The sequence below is a fragment of the Phyllostomus discolor genome, chromosome 2 (assembly GCF_004126475.2).
Source record: "Phyllostomus discolor isolate MPI-MPIP mPhyDis1 chromosome 2, mPhyDis1.pri.v3, whole genome shotgun sequence".
Lineage (NCBI taxonomy): Eukaryota > Metazoa > Chordata > Mammalia > Chiroptera > Phyllostomidae > Phyllostomus > Phyllostomus discolor.
The window spans coordinates 153,772,587-153,797,257 of record NC_040904.2 but is presented as its reverse complement, the minus strand read 5'-3'; the positions used below and the strand labels follow the sequence as shown (position 1 = coordinate 153,797,257).

Genomic DNA, 24,671 nt, shown 5'->3' with positions numbered 1-24,671 from the left:
GACAGGTGTCCACCCGCCCCGGTCCCGGCCTCTCCACACCCGGGGCGCGGGGTCCTGAGCGCCTCACCGCACGTTCCAGCGCACCCAGGGATCTTTCACAGAACACTCTTCCACACACCTAACTGCAGCATGCGCACACCCCAACCCCCTGTCTCCCTCACACAAACACTCACTCACGCACCCCTGCTTCCTCACACACTCACTCATCCCTGCCTCCTTTCACACATTCACCCCAGTTTCTTATTACACACCCTCAAGCCTCTCACACGCACTGCATTTGTCCATCTCTAACGTGTGCACACTCGTTTCGCATTCTACCTTAGGCGTCAGCCCGCGCCCTACGTAGGCCCATCGTGCCGGCAGATTGCGGGAAGCAGGCAGAACCCCTTCCTCCCTGTCCCTCCACGGTCCTCCACCTCCCCTCCAGTTGCCCTGCCCAGACTTCAAAGGAGACTAGGCTGTTGGAGGCCCGCCTCCCGGGGTCCCTTCTGGCCCGGAAGCAGACCTGGAGGCCTGGGGCAGCCGGCCGGGAGCGCGCCCCGGCGGGGTTGCCGGGGCCTGGGACAGCGTGCGTCCCGCAGATCTCTCGCGTGGCTCAGCGGGCTCCGGGAGCCAAGCTCGGCAGCGTCCACGCGCCGCGGCAGGTCCGGGATTGGACCACGGGCCCAGCCGGGACGAAGCCCCGGGCGCCCAGGCCGACCCGCCATTGGCCTGGCATGCGCGGGTCGGCTGGGGGGTCCTCGTTTTCACCGCAAGTGAAACCTTGGCGATGAACGCGGATTCTTGGTGCCTGGCTCCCTCTCCTAGACAAAATGAGTCTTCCCTGAAGCTTAAACCATATTTCCTTCCTTCTTTTCTCCCTCCCTTTTGGACACCCCTTAATGACAGGCTCTAATCCTCGGATCGGAACTAGTACTTCTGCCTGAAGACTGGGCCGGCTTTGCCTTTCCTCTCAGAGGTCCCGAAAAGCCAATCCGTTCTGAGCTACACTGACGGAGGGGCTGGAGGAGGAAGGTTACTTTCAACTTCTGGCACCACCTGGGTGGTCGCCATAAAGAGTAAGATTCCTTTACAACTATTATTCTCCACAACTTTATAAAGGCTATTTTGCATAGAATAGTTAAAGTAGCTTAAATAGTCTATTTTGGCATTGATCTTGCAGGGGTATAATAACTAGTATACCTATGTTCAACAGGACTATGAGGTGTTTGGGTTTTTTTAAAACACCGAGTACCTTTATTTTCCAGAAAGAGATGCTCGAAAGAGTGATTTGTGAAATCTAGACGCTGTTAAAAAAAAAATAAATAAAATCACTGTGATTTACATGAGAAATTAGGAGATAGTAATTTCTGCGACAGGTATGCTTAAGATGATGTCCAGATTTATGTTTGTTAGTGAGTTTTTTGTTACCTCCTGATGCTGAGGGTTTCTGAGAGTCTACATCCAACCTTAAAATCAGGGAGGTCAAGGTAAAAATCAGTTCAGAATTAATCTAGCCATCTTTGTCTTGATAAGATAGTGCCCACATAACCCTGAGTGCTTTCACATTGCATTCCAGGCCTGTTTCCAGATCCCAGGCTAAGATTTTTTTTTTAGTATAGGGGTGTCATACTCAGCAGAATGGCTCTAGAACCTAGTGCAGACTAATAACTACTGCATTCAGTTATGGTGAATTCAACTGACCTAGCTTTTTTAATGAAGCTATGCAAACACTTGATCAGATGCACTTAAAATATTGTATAAAATTTTCTGAGAAGATAAAAAATGAAAGGAAAAAAGGAAAGAGGAGGGAGGAGGGAATCCCCCCAAATAATTTCACACCCTTTGAAAGAAAGTTAGATTTAGATCTTTAAAGCTAAACCAGACAGACCCTACACATCAAAGGGAGAACACAGAAGCTCTAAAACCATCATTAAATACCTCAGGTTTATATTGTTTTCCAGACTAAGAATGCCAACTTCTCTTAATATGTAACATTCTCTCACTTTGAATTGTCTTTATGACTTTTCTGACCCACCTTCAAACTCTACATGTAAGTGCTGAGCTGTGAACACAGGGCTAAACTGGATGCAGATTGTTCAATTGTAGAAAATGGCAACATTTTTCAGTTAGAGAACTTTTATCCCATTTAAGGAAGGGCAAGGGTTAACATAACCAGATTAGCTTTTTAGAGCAATTGTTGACAATATGGAGGCATACTTAATCTTAAGTGCAGAGAAACTCTGTGACAGAGCATTAATGAACATAATAGATCCTCCTGTATATTGTTAACAATATAGACATTATTCATTCAACAATAAATTTTTGATATATACCCATTTCACACATGTAGATATTTTAACTGCTGTGTAGTATTCCCTTAAATAGATATTGCAGAATTTTTTTATCCTCACACATAGACATTTAGAGGGTCTTTTTTCTATTAAATAGAAATAATATAATAATGCCCTTGTAGTATTTTCATATTTGCTCATGAGAGTGTTTCTCTTACTTTTGTCCCTAGAAATTAAATGGTTGGGCTGTAGGGTTACATATCTTCATCTTTATTAGATATTGCCAAATTGTTCTTCAAAATGGTTATAACTATCTGCTCTATTAACTGTGTCAGACACAGACTTCCTACATTCTCAGCAATACCTGGTGTTATCAAACTTTTCTACTTTTCCTTCCAACCTCATGGATACAAAATGACATGTCATTTTCTTAATTACTCAATTCAAATATTTAAAAACTCTAAAACAGCGTTGGCTAATAGAAAGTTCTGTGATGGTGGAAATGTTTTCTCTTTCATGGATTTCTTTCTACTTTAGTTAGTCCTCTAAACTAAAATTAATTTTCTTAACAAAGGAAATCTGATCATATCAACCCAACAACTTTAAAATATGGCAAATGCTGCAAAAGTTTAGATTACTTATAGCTATTGCCTATAGGCTGCACCAAATTACAAAGCTTGTCAGTCAAGGATTTTACACCTAACCCTTCCCTGTAGATCAACTTTATCTTCAGTCCCTCATCCTACAAGCTCTATGCTGAACCTTTCATTCATCTCTACATACACCGTATGCTGGCTTGTCTCTGTATAGGACTCTCAGCTTGTTAGACCTTTTCTTCTCTCCCCTACTAGTCATGCTTCTTTACCTGTGTGTTTCCCCTACAAGACTGAATTTTATGAGGACAAAAGTGTTTTTCTTGTTCATTTCATTTTTGTTTTTCTAGTACCTACCTTAGTGCAAGCCAAATAGCTGAGGCCCAGTAATGAATATTTGCATACATTAATGAATGAATTGTTCTAGGAAGAAAAGGTGACCTGAAGAAGTAAAATTCAAAATACAGTATTGTAACTTTAAAATAATTGCCCTCTGTCTTTGTTTTTTTGGATGGCTATAACAAAATATCATAGGCTGGCTGGTTTATAAACAACAAATATTTATTTCTCATAGTTCCGGAGGCTGGGAAGTCCAAAATGAAGGCACTGGCAGATTTGGTGACTGTGCTTTCTGGTTCATATATGCTGGTCTTTTCATAATAACCTTACATGGTGGAAGGGGCCCTCTCCCTTTGGCCTCTTTTTTCAGGGCACTAATGCAATTTATGGGGGCTCCACTTTCATAAACAATTCACCTCCCAAAAGTGAGTAGTAGCATCACACTAGGCATTAAGTTTCAACATATGAATTTTAGAGGAGCACAAACATTCAAGACCATTGCATACTCTATCAACTGTAAGCTATGGGTATTTTGAAATAAGTGCTTCTTACATTGATTTGTATTTGACTAGCCTTTTTTGTTATGGGTTAGTTTGCTCCTATTAATATAATGAAGAAAAAACTCACAATCTCTCAGAAAGAGAGGAGAGAAAGAATGGGGTGGAAAAAATATTTGAAGAAATAATAACCCCAAACTCCCCACATTTGGTTATAAGAACCATAAAACAAACAAAACTGACCTACATGTCCAAGAAATTCTGCAATTGTAAACAAGATAAATACAAGGAAAACCACATTTCAGCACATTATAGTCAAACTCCTGAAAACCCAAAGACAAAGAGAGAAAAATTTTAAAAACAGCCAGAGTGGGGAGAGGACATTATGTACAGGGGAATGATACAAATGATGGCTAACCTTTCATCAGAAACAATGAGGACATAAAATGAGCATATATTAATTTTATAATATTAAGGGAGGAGGAAATGAATGAGGAAGAGGTAGGAAAGAATAACGGTGGGACAGCCAAACAGAAAGTGAACTTCTGGGTGCTTTAAGTGGATTTGAGGGTGCCTCATATTACCAGCTTGGCTACTCTACCTAATCTAGAGAATATAAAGGAAGTAACATGTAGGAAACCCTACCCTCAAGGAGCTAATAACGTCACTAGTAGCATCTGATTAGTTAAATAAGGTCAAAGAAAGAAGAGACAGAGGTAAGCTAGAGTAGCTGTACAAGGCTAGAAGGGGGCAGGTGGAAGGAAAGATTAATCTGTACTTGAAGAATACAGTCAAATTGGGGTAGAGATGGCACTCAGCATAGGAGACCAGAACCAGCAAAAGTAGAGGAGGCAGCTAGGTACTTGCAGGAATCTGAGCTAGATGGAAGCGGGCAGGGAGGACTGAATGAAAAGAGAAGGGACAACCATGCCTTATTTTCTCCCATACCTTTGATTATCTGTGTGGAGCTACAGGTATAGGATAGGGAGTAAATGTCGAGGCTCTGAAGTCAGACCACATAAATCCAAATTCTCTTTAATACTTACTAGCCAGCTGCCAAGGCAAAGCGCTAAATCTCTTGTGTGTTTTTTTCCAGTTTCTTAACTTATAAATAGATAATAAGACTATTTGTATCACAGGAATGTAGTGAGGATTGAATGCAAAAATATGGGTAAAGCTCTTAGAACAGTGCCTAGAATATAGTAAATGTTTAGTAATGTTTGCTATTATTACTAAATAGGGGGATGGTTATTATTGTTAGAGTGGTATTAGCTAATGCAAAAGTGTTTGTTCCAAACAAGGGCTAAAGTACATTCAGGTCAGCTGGCAAATAAAGACTATAAGAAGTCAACCCACAAAAACAGAGGCTACATCTAAGGTAATCTTGTCACCTGTTAGTTACCACTTTCCTTCAGATGGTATGAGACCTACAGAGCAACAGTAGCTCATTGGAGAAGAGGTTGAAAGCATTGATCTCAGGAGAAATCTTTAAAGATGGGAGACCTTAAACCTAACTCAAGTGAAGACATGTAATTTAAACATCACTTGAAAACAAGTATATAAACCCAGATTTGTTGCTTAGCATAGTAACCTATAAGCAAGAAAATAAACTCTTACGGACTTTGCAAATGAAGACTTTAAAATAAAAAAATGACCAGTTACTATAATTGGATTCACCAATTACTATAAAATGTCTATTTCCACCTACAGAGCCATGACCAAAACAGAGAAAATTTTCATTTTACACTCTTTTGTGGGAGAAAACAAATATCCCTCTTGAATGAATGCTGTATAACCTGAGGCTGCATGTGAGAGTTTAAAGGACTTTATACCCCCTGCAGTGGCAGAATCTACCCATCTTCAAGTTCCATGTGGTTGATGGGCTGTCTCCAAAGTCATTAATGTCCTTGAAGTTACTAATGGGTATTTTTTAGCTAAGAGCTCCAGCTCAGGACATCCGCCAGCCAAATAAGAATTTGAACCAGGGAAGAGGGTTTACTTCTCTGGTTACCATCATATTATAGAAGCATTAACTTGTACTTTTGAGCTGCCTCATGTTCATCCAAATGATATCCATCTAGCTTCAAGAGATTTTACCTATTTTTTAAATATATGTCATTCTACACAGGAATCCCTGGTTGGGAGATATAATAAGTTGTGGTACTTTCTGGAAGAACCATAATTGACTTAAGTGAAAAGTAAATTAAAATGTCTACATAAGTGGGAAAGGTCAGCTTCTGGGACTTTATGGAGTCTGGAGTGAATATAAAATCTTTGGTCTAGAGGTTTAACTGATTTCTCTCTCATTTTATTAGCTGAATGGGCATTTAAGCCATTCCAGGGTTTTGAGAACTGATCCTATTACTTTTTTTTTAAAGATTTTATTTATTTATTTTGAGAGAGAGAGAGCGAGAGAGAGAGAGAGAGAGAGAGAGAAACATCAATGTGCAGTTGCTGGGGGTTATGGCCTGCAACCCAGGAATGTACCCTGGCTGGGAATTGAACCTGGGACACTTTGGTTCCCAGCCCGCGCTCAATCCACTGAGCTATGCCAGCCAGGGCTTAGAACTGATCCTATTTCTAAGCCATAGCTAAATAAGTGGCAAATTTTATACTGAATTATGCTTTCAACTTATTTGTGGAAGTGTTTGGAGACAAAGGGAATAAATGGTATACTAGTCAAAACCAAAATCAAATGATCACTTTCCATGAGACTTTGAAGATACACAAAGTGCATTATGCAAATAAATACACCTCACCTTTTGAAGTTCAATGTAGGGCAAATCTATTACCAACATCTCTCAAGCCTCTACCAGAACTGTATATGCTATGTGAAAGTTTTACCAGGTAGGGGAAAGAGGAAGTGATTGATAAACACACACTTGCAATAGACACAATGACCTTTTGTATAGGGCTGCTACTTTTGTTAGCCCTAAAGCTAAATAGATTGAATAATTTTGATAAAAAAGCAACCACATGAACTAGTATAAAGAAAAAAAAACTAATAAGATTCTGGTGAAACACACTACCATAAAAATTTTGAGATATCCGGCCAAGATGGAGGCATAGATAACTACACTTTACCTCCTCACTCAACCAAAAGAAGGACAAGAACAAATTTAAAAACAAAAATATCCAGAACTTCCAGAAAATGGAACTGTGTGGAAGTCTGACAACCAAGGAATTAAAGAAGAAACATTCATCCAGACTGGTAGGAGTGGGGAGATGGACAGCTAGGATGCAGAGGACTTGGGCAAGGCAGTGGCTGGAGGACTGGGCAGTCCCACATTTGCATGCAGATAAAATGGGAGGAACAACTGAGGAGTGAGACAGACCGTGCAACCCAAGGTTCCAGTGTGGGGAAATAAAGCCTCAAAACCTCTGGCCTTAAAATTCTGTGGGGGTTGCGGTAGCAGGAGAAACTCCCAGCCTCACAGGAGACTTTGTTGGAGAGACCCACAGGGTCCTAGAATGTACACAAACCCACCCACCCAGGAATCAGCACCGGAAGGGCCCAACTGGCCTGTGGGTAGCAGAGGAAGTGACTAAAAGCCCACTAAGAGCTAAGCAAGTGGCACTGTTCCCTCTCAGACCCCTCCTCCACATACAGTGGTACAACGCAGTGGTAGTTTGCCCTGCCCTGGTGAATACCTAAGGCTCTACCTTTTACAATGTAACAGGCATGTCAGTCAAAGAAATATGACCCAAATGAAAGAACAGAGCAAAACTCCAAAAATAGAACTAACCAATGAAGAGACAGCTATCCTATCAGATGCAGAGTTCAAAACACTAGTATTCAAGATGCTTACAGAAATGGTTGAATATGGTCACAAAATAGAGGAAAAAGTGAAGGCTATGCAAAGTGAAATAAAGAAAAATATACAGGGAACCCACAGTAAAGGGAAGGAAACTGAGACTCAAATCAATGATTTGGAGCAGAATGAAGAAATAAACATTCAACCAGAACAGAATGACGAAACAAGTATTCAAAAAAATGAGGAGGGGCTTAGAAACCTCCAGGACAACTTTAAACATTCCAACGTCTGAATCGTAAGGGTGCCAGAAAGAAAAGAGGAAGAGCAAGAAATGGAAAACTTATTTGAAAAAATAATGGAGAGCTTCTCCAATCTGACAAAGGAAATAGACTTCCAGGAAGTCCAGGAAGTTCAGAGAGTCCCAAAGAAGTCGGACCCAAGGAAGCTCACACCAAGGCACATCATAATTACATTAGCCAAGATTAGAGATAAGAAGAGAATCTTAAAAGGAGACACTTACATACAAAGGAGTTCCCATAAGACTCTTAGCTGACTTATCAAAAGAAATCTTGCAGGCAAGAAGGGGCTGGCAAGAAGTATTCAAAGTGATAAAAAGCAAGGACCTACAACCTAGATTACTCTATCCAGCAAACCTATCATTTAGAATGGAAGGACAGATAAAGTGCTTCCCAGACAAGATAAAGCTAAAGGAGTTCATCATTAAGCCATTACTATATGAAATGTTAAAGGGACTTATATAAGAAAAAGTAGATGATCAAAAATATGAACAGTAAAATGACAACAAACTCATAACTATTAACAACTGAACCTACAAAAAAAAAACAAAAACAAACTAAGCAAACAACTAGAAAAGGAACAATCACAGAAATGGAGATCACTTGGAGGTTTATCAGTGGAGAAGTGGGTAGGATGGGGGAAAGGTACAGGGAATAAGAAGCATAAATGGTAGGTACAAAATAGGGGGAGGGTAAGAATAGTATATAGGAAATGGAGAAACCAAAAAACTTATATATATGAACCATGGATGTGAACTAAGGGGGACAGGAATGCAGGAGCGGGGAGGTGGGTGTAGGGCAGTAGGGGATAAAGGGGAGGAAAAAATGGGACAACTGTAATAGCATAATAAAAAATATATTTTTAAAGAATGTTTAAAATTTTTGAATTGTCAAGAGTTTCATGTATTCTCCTCTTGGATTGTAGGCTGAAATGTTATGAAATCTGGTCACATGATAGATTTGTTGATGCCTTGGCAAACATGAGTTCCCCTCTTATTCCTCAGGAATCTTTTGGGATTAGTTGGCCCCCAACCTAAATGACGCCGTCGTGATTGTATTCTTTGGGGAGCACCACGGAAATGAGCCAGGCTCGTTTTGGCACCATACCTGAATCTCAGCTTCCTAGTTTCTCGTTCTTTCTCTTATCTCTTAGGAGGCTTGGCAATCTTACATGCTCTATAGTGTCCTTACAGAAGCCTGTCTTGGTAGTGCTGTCCCAGGAATTCCGTCATCACTCTTTCAGTACTCCTTGCGGTGGAGTCCAACACAGGTGACAGGGACATATGGGGGCATAGGTGTTGAGAAACAAATAACCTTCAGCAGCCTGTGGGACCTCTCCAATGTCAACATCATGCTTCCCCTTGTGAGCTGGTAGGCATGGAACTTTTATTTTGCTGCAAAACATAAATGCTTACTTGACATTTAAACTGCCTCTCATTTTGGGCATTCACGGCCCCTGTGATTTAGATATGAAAAGTTTTATTTCTGAATTCTTTCTGCTTTATTGTAATTGCTTGAATCTACTTAACAGCCATATTTCCAGAGACAGGCTGTATAGTAAAGTCCGCTCTCCTCCCCTAATGCATGTATAGCCCTTTCTTTATTGAAGTGCCTAATCTCCACCTTCTTACACAGGCAAACTTCTCACTTTCAGTGCTTTTGGAAAACACAGGGTATTTGTCTTTATGTAAAACGATGTCAGGCATCTGAGCCTTTAATGGATTTTGAGACTCTGCAATTCTTTGGGTAGATGAAGGGTGCTGTGCTGTGAAGTAATGCTTTGAATCCTTAAGGTAAGAATTTTAATGAGAAACAACTGTCAAAGAAGCTTATTTTCTGAATTTATACCACAGTTTTATTTTGAAAAATGAATTTTTGCTGAAACTGGCCAGTTTTGACCAGGGTAGGGGAAAGGGGCTGTTTAAAGTGTCTGAGCAATACTGAAAAATAAGTGAACACTCTAAAAGAGAAAGGACATGCTCTCTCTAGTGAAGAAACAGGAGAACTTTCAGCCATCCCTCTAGGCCTGTGTTTTTCCTGCTCTGCAGCACTCTTGTAAATTTGTAAATTTGCCACAGCTTACTTGTAAATTTGCCAGGGTGGCAGGGACGCATGACTCTTAGCTGGGAGGCCTGCCAGCTATCAGAAGCCCCCAACTTTTAGAAGGGAGGAGGGGGAGGGTGCCCAGAGACCACCTCAGGTTGTATTTATTTGGGGGGATACTTGCTGGTACTGATAGCAGATCTCCCTAGACAAATGCAGCCCACATTGGAAGAATGTCTTGGTGAGAATTCCATCAACTCCCCAGTATCAGATCTAACACCTTATAAAATAAATCCTTACATTATAACAAAAGTAAGTACAGCCTTCCTATCTGGCCTTATATGTCACCCGATCTTTCAGGTTCTCCTGTGCCTGAATCCATCTCACCAGAAACCCCTTGTTTATTCTCAGTAAGCAGAAACCCATAATTCTTATGCATTTTATCGATTTTCCCTCTGTTCACAAATCTGCCTTCATTCCTCTTCATTCCTGGTTACCTCATTGTCCCTCAGCCTCTAAATAATCATCTCACACCCACAAGTCAGACAGATTAATGTCCCTATTTCCCAAGGTGTGTGTTTGGTCTGACTCCAGCTGACCACTGGGATTTTGAGCAAAGACCTTTCCCTGAGGGAAACTCCCTCCCTTTTTGTACTAAATTTATGCATATTCCTGCCTCAGTCTGAGCCTGAAAAAAAAATCTATTTAACTTTCCAAATATTTCTGAGAAGAAACCTAACACTCTCTTATCATACTAAAACCTCCCTTGAACCTTTGAACCCTGTAAGGGAGTATATAGGCCCTCTTAAAAATTTGGAATGATTTGTGTTGCATTATTAGGGAATTTTAAATGAATATCTCTCAACCTGGGTGATTCAATCAGTGGGTTACTAAACTAAGTATAGATGAGATGAGCTGGCTTCTTCCACTCCTTTGCCATGCCCACTGAACTTACCACCTAGGATCTGCCATAATAGGAACTCAGAAGAGCGAGGCAAATGTGTTGGTGGTGGCTGAGAGATGGGCTTAGGAAAACAAAGAGGTAAGGAAGTGTTTTGTCTTCTCGAGGAAAGCAGGGGAGAGAGAAGCAATTCTAGAATAGACTGCTACCATAACTTGTATTTTAGAGATGCTATTCCAGCTGACATAGTTTTGTTGGGCAGTCAGAGTGACATGCTTCTTCTTTACAAAAAAAAAGTTACTCTTTGTCAGTTTAAGAATAGTTTTCAGAGACAAAATTGTCTAAACATCTTTTAGTTTTGTTGACATCTATGATGCTGCAGGATCACATTCATGTCACAACATTCACCACATTCATGACTTTTATTTAGAGAAATATCAGAGATGAATAGTAGCAGCACGTCTACATAGGGAGAATTCAATGTCAAAATACCTAGGGCAGTGTACCCCTCTCATGCCCCCTTGTTATCTTCTCCTCTCTTCCCAACTTCTCTCCTTTTTCCCCTCCCTTTTTCTCTCTCTCCCTCCCCTGAGAAAGAATCTTCCTTTCTCGTGTCCTCTGTGCTGACTGACACAAGGGATTGTGCCATGCTTACTCTTGTGAAGGTAAGTGGGAAGCATCAGCATAGCCCAGCTATCTCCATACATGGGAGAGAAGAGTTCCTTACAATACTAGTATTGATAGAGATGTCATTTAATGTAGCCACAACAAAGGATTAATCAAATTTGTGTCTGTACATAGCTTTACCTTAAATTCAGGCACCCATTTTACCTTCCTTGCATCTATTTAATAAAGTAGCTATGTCATCTGAAAAAAAAAAACCATAGGTTTTTGAAACATGAATTTAAGAGTAATGTCAGAATAAAGCAGTTTTTCTAATATAATAGAGGATTCAAATAATCAAATTGAGTAGGTTTCGAGTCTTCTTTTTTCTTAATTATCCATTTCATGGTAGTTTGAACTTTTCAAGATGGCTGCTCTGAGATCTCCCATCACACATATTCTTCTTGCAACATGATGCTGACAGTCCTCTGACACAGAGGAGCAGTTTGTGTCCACTCCTCTGAGAGGGTCTGTGACTATGACACAAGTGACATTATGTGACTTCCAAGGCTAGCCATAGAAAGGGATTGACGTAGTTTCTACTTGGTTTCCTTAAGACACTTGCTCTTGGAACCCTGTCACTATGCTGTGAAGAAGCCAAGCAGCCACAGAGAGAAGCCACATGTAGGTACTCTAGCTGACAATACAGCTGTGGTCCTACCTGTCACCCTACATCATTCACCAGTCATGTATGTGATTGAGCTGTCAGATGATTTCAGCCTCTAGGAGTCATTCTCAACATCTGAGTCACCTAGCTCCTGCTTAAAAATATAGTTGTACATTTATTGTTGTAGGCCACGAAATTTGGGGTATTTTCTTATGCACCAATAGATATTTCCAACCCAGGACTCTCTCCTACCAATGGGAGTTTTCTGCTGGTTTATAACTATTACATAAAACATTCACATATAATGAAAGCATCTGAACCAGAATCTCAATTTCTTAAGATTTAGCACCAGGAAAAAGTGAAAGTCCCATGTAAAATGAGTATCATGGACTAAGAAAAAGAAGTATAAGAGCAAATGCAGCTATTATTAATAATGCTGCAAAGGTTCTCATTCCTGGGTACCTATAACACACCATCCAGTGTACTAAAGCAGAGATGAACTGGGAAATGTTTTTTGAGAGAGGTAGTTGGTTTCAAGGGAACTGAAGAAAGAAGAATAGACAAGCTAGCAGAATGTGGCATGAGCTAAGTCATGGACTTGGGATGAGTCTGGTATCCCAGAATTTCAGAATCTCAAGATTCTAAGAGGCCAATTAGATTTGTTCTAATTTACCACTCAGGTCGAATTCCTGAGTCTCTCCATCTGCAGTGTATCAGAAAAGTTATTGTCTAGTGTCTGTTTAAACGTTTCTGATGCAAGGGAGAGCCAACTTAACATCCTGAAGAAGTTAGTTATTAGAGACTTCTTCCTTAGGTTAATCTAAAATCATCCCCCTGCAACTTTTATCTTTTGGTTTTATTGTGAGGTTGCATCTTTTGTTGGAGGTTTGATTTTAAAGCCAATGTGAGGCAACAATTGCCTATGATCAAACTTGGTCTTGAAAGTCTCTATTGCTCAGTGCTCAGGAGAGCACTTTAATAGTCATTAGAATTATGATTTCTCAGCCAGCATTCCCTCCAGGGTTGAAATTGATCACTGTTTCTTTGGTTGAGAACCAAAGTAGTTGGCTTGTGTATAGGAGAAATATGGATTAAAAAATATGTATTTTTCAAGGCTAGAGTCCCACTCAGACTGGGGAAATGCTCATACTCTGAGAGGCAAAAGGATCCTAAGATGGGATTTTCACACTTCTTGTTTCCTGCTCATTTGGGGACATAGTTGTATTCATAAAGTAGACTAAATGGAGGAGCCAGCTGTTTAGATTGTACAGGGTGAGGCAAAAGTAGGTTTATGGTTGTTTATATGGAAAATAATATAATAAATAATAAATAAGAATATAAGAATAAACTGAATTTCATGTACTCTCAACTGTAAAGCTACTTTTACCTCACCCCATATTTTTCCCTTAAAAATATGATTATTTTCTCAGATTTCATATAACTGAATTTATGTTCATTAAACACATATATGACATAACATCACTGCAGGCCTGTTTACTAAAGCTACAAAAGGCAAGTGTAATATCTTCTCCATGAAATCCTTTAAAGACAATTATTAGAACTCTTGAGACTGCCCCACATGAGACATCAACATTCCTTCAGATGTTTCTCATATTCATTTTGAGGCCATCACGCTCTCATATTTCTCCTCCAAACATGCCTCCTTAAAGTATAAATCCCAGAACTGATCAGACTGTCCACGTGCAATTAGGTCAGTATGGTATGTATAGAGAGGCAGACATACATATTGTTCTAAATACTGACTTGTTACCCCAAAATTACATTTGGGTTGCTGACAACCATGCCCCATTGTTGAATTATATTACCAAAATCCGAAGTGTTTTTAAAAATTGCAAAATAGTCAAACATGTAGAAGATAAAATAGCAGACACCCATAACTCATCAACAAGGTCAACAGATGTTAGCTTGCCTCTTTCTTTATATGTGTTTTTATTTGCCCAGGTCTCCCACCTGCTGTATTTTACACATATATAACCACACTATGAAGAGTTACTGATTCAATAACTATTTATTGAATCCCTACTATGTCCTCTTTGATCTTAATATTACAATTCAAATGTATTATATATTATCTCAGCATCACATTATTCACAAATTTGATTCAGGGCTCTCTTCATGCACATTTGTTACAACAATGAATGGGATAGGGTTGATGACAGAATCCTGTGACCCACCATTAATGACAGTCTTCTAGACTGACTGAAGCACTACTGTATTTCTGTGACCCTGTGCCTTTGTTTATGTTGGTCCTTCACCTGGCATGGCTTCTTACCTCCTTTCTTTATCTGACTAACTTACTATGTTAATGAACCCTTTGAGACCCAGTGTTACCTGCTCCAGGAATCCTTTCCTCCTCATTACCTTCTCAGTTATGTGCTCCACCTTCGAACATTTCTTTATCACACCACCAGTGCCCTGTTGTAATCACTGGTACTTATCTGTTTCCCCCCATCTTTAAGTTCTTTAATAGCAAAATGTCCACATATTTATTTTTATATTCTTAACCTTTTTCAGTGTGCCAGAACTTAAAAAGTGCTAGCTCATAGGAAGTACCCCAAAATGCTTGTTAAATAAACATGTAAGAATAAAACAATTTAGTCAAATATTTCTTATTTTTACAGGAATACTTTCCACAATATCCCCAATAGATCATCACGTCTAACCGCAGAGAATTTGCTAGCCCACAGGACAACCCATTCCTTATTTAAATGGTTCTGGATTTTGAAAGTCTTTTCTCATATTAAACCCCAAATCTGTTTCCTGTACCAACACTGTAAGTTCTTATTATAAATAAGTTGAGTCTCTTTTCTGAATGTCCAGGATTCTTTTACGGCACTCACTTGGGTAACTAAGTAGTTATTAGTGAGTATGTTTTACATATAGCTAACAGAGCTGAAGAAATTATTTCAGTGCTCAGGACTGAGGCACTTTCTGTGGCATCCCATTAAGGATTTCTACCCTGAATTCTTTCCAGAAGCTAATTGGGGCTGTGAAGACCACAGAGCACAGGTGTTCCATGTTCTATACAGCTCACATTCCTATGTAAACATGCCGCTACTTTCTCGAGCATTGCAAACTCCTGGGTGGTCTTAGGGCTGCCTTCAAAGGGAAACAAGTTGGAATTTTCTCAGATTGCTAATCATTTGAGGACCTGGTTAACATACAACTAGACTATATTCTGGAATCTCTATTTATTGAGTCCACGAGTTCGCACCTGAGGGAAACCTAAGTGACTAACTGTGGCCCCAAACATGATGGAACAGCCAAAGGGTTGTAGGGAAAACAAAATTTAAAGAAACAGGTAACTTCTGTACTCAGATCAGTGCGTTTCTGTAAGTTCTTGATCATAACTGTTACTTAACAAGGCAGAAGCAATTGACATTATCTCCTGGATATATGGAAGCAAAACATTTCCTTAAAATTTAGATTTTCCCCTACAGGTTGTAGGTTTTTCAAAATGGTGATAACAGAGCATTCATTATTCTCTTCATAGAGAATGTCAGTGATTCTTGTGTGCCAGGCACTGTGATGGGAGCTTCACAGAACTTACCTCATGTAACCTTCATAATAACCCTGGAAAATGAATGTTATCTCCATTTTATAAATGAGGCACCAGAGGATCAAGAAAATTAAGAAACCTGTTCAATGTTTCAGAATTACTAAATTTCATAAGTAATTTAAATCCTGATGGTTCTTACTCCAAGGTCCATGGGCTTTACACCAGGTCATATTGCCCTTCGTGGGCTTCACTACATGATCTTACATTTGGAATTGAACTCTGCCTTCATTTCCTGATCCCGTATTCCTGGGTAACCCTTTATATCTGCATGAGGTCAGATACCATCCTCTTAGGACGAAGTTATAACATACTTGCCTTATTACCCAGACTGTATCTAATTCTGTTTTACAATGTCGCCCTTAAGAATATGCAGGAAACATGAAGATGATTGCATGAATATCTTCTAGCTTTTCTCTTTTAGCTCATTTGGGTTGGCAAGAGGGGAGGGGTAGGAAGGGGTAATCTGTAGTTAATAGGGCCCAACAGAAGTATTTGGTAAAAAATTTAGTATTTAAAAAAACACATTGAGTCATTTGGGCTGAGAAGCCAGGGATAGCTTTTGTTGGTATTGATTGTGAACATTTTCTTCACATTATTTGGCTTTTTCCTGCCATCTATCCCCATGCCCCATGCATCACAGCAGATGATTTAGACCAGTGTTTGCCCAAATCTGACCCACTGCCTATTTTTGTAAATAGAATTTTAATGGAACACAGCCAGACTGACTCATTTATATATTGTCTGTGGCTGTTTTTGTACTAGTAAGGCAGAGTGAAGTCATTGCAACACAGACTGTATGGCCCACAAAGCCTAAAATATTTACTTTTTGGACCTTTACTGAAACATTTCGCTGACTCCTGCTTTAGGAAGAACAAAAATATATGGATGTTGCAGTCCAGCAATGAATCTCTGTGTCTAGACTATGATGTGGAGGAATTTGGACTTGGATGGCTGAACTAGAACATCTTTAAAGGCTCTTCCAGCCCTGTACTTCAAGGATATAAAAATTCAGCATTATATGCCTATATGATTTTTTTCTCATAAATAAAGTATATAAAGTGGGACCAAGATAGCAGATGTGAACTTGGAGTATAATGGGTATGTTAAAAACAGGCATTTCTGTTTTGTTAATTCTTACTATGCTGATGCTCAAATAGAGCAAATTATGTATCCAGCACATTAGTTAAATTTCAAATCGTCTCTAAAGACACTCAAGACTGGATATGTGGAACTGGGTCATGTCTGACTATATTGACATCAACGAGTATTTGAGAGAAGTCCATCTACATAATTGTACTATTTTGCTTGTCGGTGTTTGTAAAATATTATTCATATCTTCGATGAAAATTCCCTCCAGTCATGGAAGCTTGTAATTATGTAAATGTTTTATTAATTTATTTATTGACCATCAACCTTATGCATGCTGCTACATGAAACAATAGAAGAAATGCAGTCTCTGCCCTGGAGGATCGTGTTGCTTGGTTCTTGGACTCTCTCCCCATGCCTCAGGACCTGTTATAATGTTTTGGCTATTTTTAAGGTATTTCCAAATAAGTAAGATGCATGTTTGAAAAATTATGTATAATGTCAGAGGCCCAAATCTTTGAGACCCAATGCCTGTCGGGTTTTTTTTTTCTGTATGCTTGGGAACATTGGCTGCATTTTAATTAGAAAACCCATGTTTTGAAATTACAGTTTTTTTAAGCCTCCTGTATTCTCTGTAGATCTTCATTTGGCTTGCTGGTTAGTCACCTGGTCTTTTAACTTGGACCAGACATTCTGTGAATACATGAAGGATGTCAAAAGTAGATGTTTACAGACATCTGATCCCTGATGTATTGCTTGAAATAATCACGTACAAATATTTTAGAATATTTCTAGCATGTATGCTAGAAAATAAAGACTGAGTTCATGTTTTTCCCTACTGTTTTTAAAATCAAACCAGACTTATCTGAATAATACATCAGAAAGTATACAAATACCTGTAGAATTTAGAATGATTTGCATAGGGAGAAAAATATCTTATGATTTGAAAATTGAAAAAAGGTTTATCTTGGAAAGAAAAAAACATCCTGCCAGAGAAGACTTTTGTTTTTCATGTGCGGACATTAGGGATGGATTGTTGGCATGACCCAACAGGAGGTCAGAGCTGTCTGCACATTACACTCGCTCACTGTCATTGTGAACTCGTTGATAGGATGTTTTGTAATTGTTCTCAAGTCAGCCAATATATGAATAGTTTGTCTTCTGAGTCAGTAAAGAGCTGAATTTTCATCACTTATTTTAGTATTTCCTCTCTTTTCTTCACCTATGAAGCTAATAAAATCTTTTTTTACATTAGCTACCTAGAAAGTATTCATCAATGAATGACTACACTGTTTCAATGAGTTCATTAGTATATCTACTGAGAATCTCCCTCATCCTCTGAAAATTGCATGAAATTAGACTTATAGGCAAGAAAATCTGGGGAGAAAATTTACAAGTTTTAAAGTTATTTAAAAGAAAATTTTTGTAATGGTTCTAGATAAATTCATTAAAGTTATTTCACATAATAATTTGTCAGTTAAAATAATTAGCTCAATGACCAACTTGGTCACTTAATGACTTATGATTTTTTTAACAAGTAATAAATTAACAGGAATTTGTGTTTCAGTCAGGCTGCTCAATATACAGCTTACTTTGGGGAGAGACAATTTCTTTGAAAATTCTGGTGTCAGGCATGTCACCAATCTCAATAATTTTTTGAGCACAGTATGGCAAGCTTTTATCTTCCATTATATTTTCAACTGAATCTATTGCTTTTCCTACTTCTCATATTTTTTTTCTTGACCCAGAAAGGAAGGAGTTGGATTACAAGCAATCCACTGATGAATGTTCTTATATATGAATAGGGAGGGGTCTTTGCATGCATGTGATAATGAATGCCTGCAGTGATGTAATGAGAGTGCGAGGATGCCTGGTGGCTTTAAGCTTGGAATTTTTTTCAAGCAATTCTGCTAATAACTACAAAGCAACAAGTCTTTTGTGAATCATTAATATTGGGAAAGTGGTCTTTTGACAAATTTGTTCTTTGATGAATTGGTAGTCAATGACTTATTTTGGATGGTTGTCTACACATTGGTCTACTAATGAAATCATCTTCCTTGCCCAAGAAAGACTCACTTATGTGGACTGCCAAAAACAGTCTCATCTAAAAGCAGGTGAATGAAGCTTTTGCCATATTTTCCAGCTCTGTAGACTTTACTACAGTAAGTTATTGCACTCCATGTAAATGAAAAGTGTCTTTTGGGAGGATGTGGAGGACCTTTTAGTAATAACTAAAATATTTCAATGTGATAGCATTAAAAATATGTCTTTATTTTAATTACTAAATTACTCATAACTCCTAGCAGGAGGTAAATGAGTTGTCTATGTATATCAGGAAGGCAGAAAGAAGAAGGGTATATGTAGAAAAAACATTTAAATCTTGAAGGGATAGAGGAAATAAATATGCCTGAGAAAAATGGCACAGGGCCATTAGAGTTTGGTGGGTGCTTAAGTACATGGGTGTGTATTTTAGTATGAGGCAAAGAAAGTTTATATGTATTAAAGATAGAAGGTCCACCCTCCCAAAACATTTAGCAGCAAATATTTGGCTATAGATATAGGCAGTTTCCAGGCTTGCTTTGTTGACCTCATCCTGCCCACATACCTCAGCAATTGAAATGAGTGGTGCAAGGACCATGCATAAGGTAGGGCATGGGTTCTGAAGTTTCAGGGACATTGGACAAAATTCACTCCACTAATGTTTTCAATGACAACCAGAGCCCGATGTCAAGAGGATACAAGAATTGACTATCCAAATAATGAAAGGTACTAGATGTCACTGCCAAGATATTGATCTACTTTCTTTTCTGTTAAAAAGATTCTGGCAGCCATGAAAGAAAAGTCTGTAGAGAAAAACTCAAATATCACTCTACCAAGGTTCCCTTTGCAACTTGTGTAAGATGTCTGGGGTTTTAAATAAAGCTTTCTGTTCTATAACTGTAAAAGTGTTAGATTTCTTATTCCAGGTATCAGTACAGAGCCTAGACTTCTCACCAACCTGTCTTCCTAACACAAAGGAACTAAACTTGAGATCCTTGGAAATTCTTCTGGGTATGAGTCTTTGTCTTTCCACTTCTTTTTTCTTTTGCCTCTTGTTTTCACTGGATTGAATCCATGCCTTTCTTCACTGAAGAAGGAGCTGCATCAGGCATAGGCATTCAGGAAAAAGGTTTTTTTTCCACCTCCATAATTTAGGTAGCAACACAGACATCTGGCAGCAAGGAGTTATAGAAAACTCCTTTATTCCACCCCCCTTTTTAAAGGGAGCCATTACTTCAGGTAGAAGATATCAGCTAACATATTTCTGCAGGCATTGGGCTCTTTCAAGACCTCCATTGGTGATCAAACCAAATATTTAAAAGGACATTCCTGTAAACAAAAGCATGGTCTGCATTCACAAACCATTTTCAGTAAGATCTTTTTCCAGTCAAGATTCTGACCATCTGCTTGCCATCTTATATTTTTTAATATTATTCTGTCAAATACATGCTCTGTCAATGCAGGTAAAGGAATACTTGAAAAATCTGAACATACACAAATCAGTGGGTCCAGATGACATGGATCCTGAAGTCTGGAGGGAATTAGCTAATGCAGCTTTGCAAATAAGTACCCAAAACAGAGCAGCCTCACAATATTTTATCAAACTGCCCTCCTTTCAGGAAGTACACAGGTAGTAAAATAAATACAATCAACATTGTCTTAGATTCTCCTGGCATAAACTGTTACCTTGGACAAGTTACTATTTACAAGGCCGCACATATGAGCTTACTCTACTACTTACTATAAAAGTAATGGGTAACATACCACCAAGAAAGAACAAAAAACAAAAAAGTTGCAGGATGGTAGTTTACTAAAGGCTGTAGAGAAAATCTGTAATTTATTATTTGCCAAGGGTGGCTTTTCAAGATCTAGAAAAGGATAAACCACATATAAGATGTAGCTGAGGGGTTCAAGGGAGACGTCTCAGAACTGTAAGCCAGAGTGACCTCGGTTTTGGCCTTAGTTACATCATGTGGCTATGCGACCACAGCCTTGGGCCTCATGAGGGCAAATGCTAGAAATCTGACTATCTCTTCTTTGCCTGTTGTGGTGAATTTAAAAATGCCTTCAAATTCTTTGGCACACCTCTCACTGAGAGGTAGGGTCAATGTCCCCTCTCCTAGCATCTGGGCTGCTTTATAACTACTCCAACCAACAGAGTAGAGCAGAAGTAATGCTGTAACAGTCCCAGGCCCAGCCTCTAAGAGGGCTTCCACTGTGCCCTTTTGGGAAAAAACTACCATGTAACAAGTTGAACTACTATAAGACCGCTATGGTGTACAGAAGCCCAAACTTCTGACCCACAGAACCATGAACTTGACAAAGCAGTTGTTGTTTCACGTCAGCACATGAGGGTGGTTTGTAGCAAGCGATAGAACTGGCAGGTCTCCTTTTTCTTCAGGAAACCTTACCCCTCTTTCATTCTGTGTTTCTCTCCTTTCCTTTTCTTGTTTTCCTTTTTCTCCCTCTATTTCTTGCTACTTTCCCATTCTGCCATGCTAAGATACCTAAGCATATTTTTATGTTTGCTTTGTTTGTAAATTAGGCAGGATTTCAGTACTATTTTTGTCCCCTTGTTCATTATTTTAGAAGGTGAGCTGTGCTTAAAAGTTTCTTTCAAAAAACAAAATTAGTAAATCATTATTTTAATGTAGACATTAAAGAATTTTTGTTAGTGGCCTAGAACCTTTAAAAAAAGTATATTTAAATATGAAAAACTGGAAAGTACATGAGTGTCTAACGAAATGATTAAACACTGTGCAGCTAATAAAAGTATGTTCTTCTGACCATATAGGAACTTCTACAATTGTCTCTGCCCTCTCTCTGAATACACTCACCTTGTTTACTCTGACCCAGTTACAAAGGCCCTGGTGCTGTTTCTCAACCACACTACACATGTTCCCATTGTCAGGGCCTTTGCATGTGCTGTTCCCTCTGCCTGGAAAATTTCAAGAAATGCACACAACTTGCCCTTTTGCTTATTTCAGGCCTCTGCTTATCAATGTAACATTCCTTGAACATTTTATATATAGCATTGGACTCCTCTCCTTCCTGACATTCTTTATTTCCCTTACCCTGCTTTATTTTTCTTTTTAATGCTTATCAGTGTCCAATATATTGCAGATTTACTTATTTCTTCACTGTCTTCTCCCCCTGGAATAGCAGCTCCATGAAGTCTGAGACTTTGTGTGTTTTGTTCAGTGTCTACTCTCAGCATCTTTAAAATTGTTTAGCATATATTTATAGAATGACTCAAGAAAGCATGCTGTGCAGCTGAGATGCAATTAATTTCATCTGCTGCCAAGCTACTGACAATAAACACATCATTAAGAGAAAAGAACAGGTTATGAAATGGTATGGAGAGTTTATACATATGCTTTGAAAATGTGTAATAGTCTCAACTGGATGCATAACTAGAAAAGAGTCTCATTTTGCAAGCCATATGTAAAAATTAAAGAAAGCTTTGGTGCTCTGTCCTGGGCGACAGAACAGCACAGGGGTTCCTGAGAGAATGGCCTGGGCTTGGGTGATAGGTGATGCAAGGAAGGAAAAGGAGGCAGAGCATGGGCTGAGCCAGAACTAGAGGAAGCACTACTTTTCCTATCCAGTAGCTTTTTTTTCTCTTTCTTACAAACAAAATCCAGATTTCACTTGAACTTCCTCGCAGTTAGGAGACCATGTGAAAAGTGCTGGCTAATGAGAACTAAAGTGGAGTTTTCTGAAAAAAGCGTTTATTTTTCTGATATAGGTACTACCCTTTCCTGCTTTCCTCTTCTCTCTGCCTTAGAAGGATATGAGGCCTAGAGCTACAGCAATCAGTTATATTGCAACCATGAGGCACCAGGTATGAGGCAGAGACTTTCATGATAAATACAGAGAAATGGAGAGATAGAAAGAGCCTGTACTATCTTCATGCTGCTTTCTCTGTACTTATTGTTGCAGTCAAACATAATCCTAACAGATACTTTGGGAGTTTAAAAACTGTTTATTTTCTTCTTTCATCTTACCATTTTTTTACAATGACCATATGCTACTTATATAATTAGAAAAAGTAATATGTGTGTGTATGTGTGTATATGTGCTTGAGGACAGTTGTGAAAAAAAAATTTATTCTAAACCTGAGGCAGGAATTTTTTTTTCTTCCCCGGTCCACTTGTCCAAAGAAGAGAGAGCCATATCGTGAGTTTCTGGACTAGCCATTCTCCGTTCTGTGGCCTCGTTTTATACACTGAGACAACTTCATATATGTGGTCGGTAGTTGATGGTGTGATCTCAGATTTCTTTGTAATGACCTCGTCTGGTGAACTGGCCCCTGACTGAGTGAGACAGATTCTGGTTCTCTAGCTTAAAAACCTAAGACAGAAACAAACAAAAAAATTGTCTTCTTCTACTTAGCCTTATGCTAGCAGAATAAAATGAATTTAAAAAGAAAAGAACATATTCCCTTAGGCTAGGATCAGAAATGGGCTAATCAAGCCCCTCCCACCTTATCTTCTTTGTTTGTTTGTTTGCCTAGGCTGAGTCTCATTGCTGCTTATCCACTGTAAGGGAGGTTTTCATGCAGAATTAGTTTCTCCAAAAGGGAAGAGTTTCCAACTACACAGTCTACATACCACTCTGCTCCTCCTCCTGAAACATCTCTTGCAAGCATCACAGCTCAGCTGTGTGGGTCCAGATTCTTCCTACCTGAGGAATCTAAGCTGCTACGGTCCCCAGACCCTGATTTCTCCTTCAATTTACCTTGTTGAAAGTTGAGGAAGTCCAATAAATAATTTACCTGTTTTCTTTTACATAAACTCTAGACCAAGCAAGAAATGACAAAAGAATAAGGCAACTAGGAATACAAAACACGTGTATTTTTACTGAAAAGGTGATGTTGAATGTTTCCTCTATCAGCAATTTGGTTTCCACAATGACACATTTACCAACCCAGTCTCGGTTGACATTTGGCAACCATAGCTCCTTCCCCAAAAGAGGAATTACTCTTATAAAACTGTAACATGAAAAAGCAAAGCAACATGCTATCTTATGGATTGGTGGTTCCCAAAAAAATAAAATGAAAAGGAAGGCCAATGCATGCCTAGCTTCTCTTTCCAAACTCATGAGTCAGACAAAGGTACTCTTTTTCTTGTTCAAAGTGTCTGCTTGCTCATTCCTGCCCTCCCACATTCTACCTAGGCCAAAGATGGCTGCTCCACTTACCCTGACGCATCAATAGACAACGTCCCCCACAACATGTTCAACTCCTCCCTGCAGGAAGCTCACTCCAGAGTGGTATTTTGTTATGATGGCAGATGCTCCGGTTCTCCTGCCCACTAGTCCATGGACAAAAGTTTAATCTCTTCCAGCTGTACCCATTCATCTATATACACTTTACATCAGTTGGGTCTCAGTCTTAAGATCTTACTCTAGATAAGTACTCTCTGGATTAGGAACATATGAAAAGACATATGGAGTCTCTCTGGCCAGCTCTGACTTCAAGAATTATGAAGGAGAAAACAGTTCCCTTTTTAATAGCTTTGGAAATACAAAGTTTACTATCAGGTTCAGGGAAACACCATAGGTCCCAATCTGATTCTGCCCTTTTCTCACTCTAAGACCTCTACACTTGTTTAACCAAAGATTTGGTTTCCTTATTTGTAGAAATGGAGTGTAATTCACATTATCCCTACCTGGCAGAACACTTTTTGTAAATTTTCCCAGAACAAGGCCCAACACCTAGGAGGTAATCAAGACATATTGCTTCTCATTTTCTACTCTAATCCAATGAAAGGAAAGTTTCTCTCAGAGTTTTATGGTTGTCATTTTAAGTCTTTAGGTTCATCTAGCAATTCCTCAATAAGCCTGTTCTTTCTGTTAGTAGAAATTGTGCATCTTAAAGGAAAAAAAAGCTACTTTTTCTCCTTATTTCTTTCCAGATACTCTACTGAAGTCAAGCATAATCCACACAGAACAACAAAGAACAACAACAACAACAAAAACAACCCACTGTGCAAAG

At 39.0% G+C, this 24,671-nt stretch overlaps 1 long non-coding RNA gene across 1 annotated transcript; it reads left to right on the top strand.

Annotated features, from left to right (window-relative positions):
• The first annotated feature begins 640 nt into the window (after positions 1 to 640).
• Positions 641 to 24,646, top strand: LOC118499034. The gene is made up of 2 exons (XR_004901532.1): positions 641 to 1,058; positions 24,592 to 24,646. It is a non-coding gene; the product is annotated as an uncharacterized LOC118499034 (long non-coding RNA).
• The last annotated feature ends 25 nt before the right edge of the window (positions 24,647 to 24,671 follow it).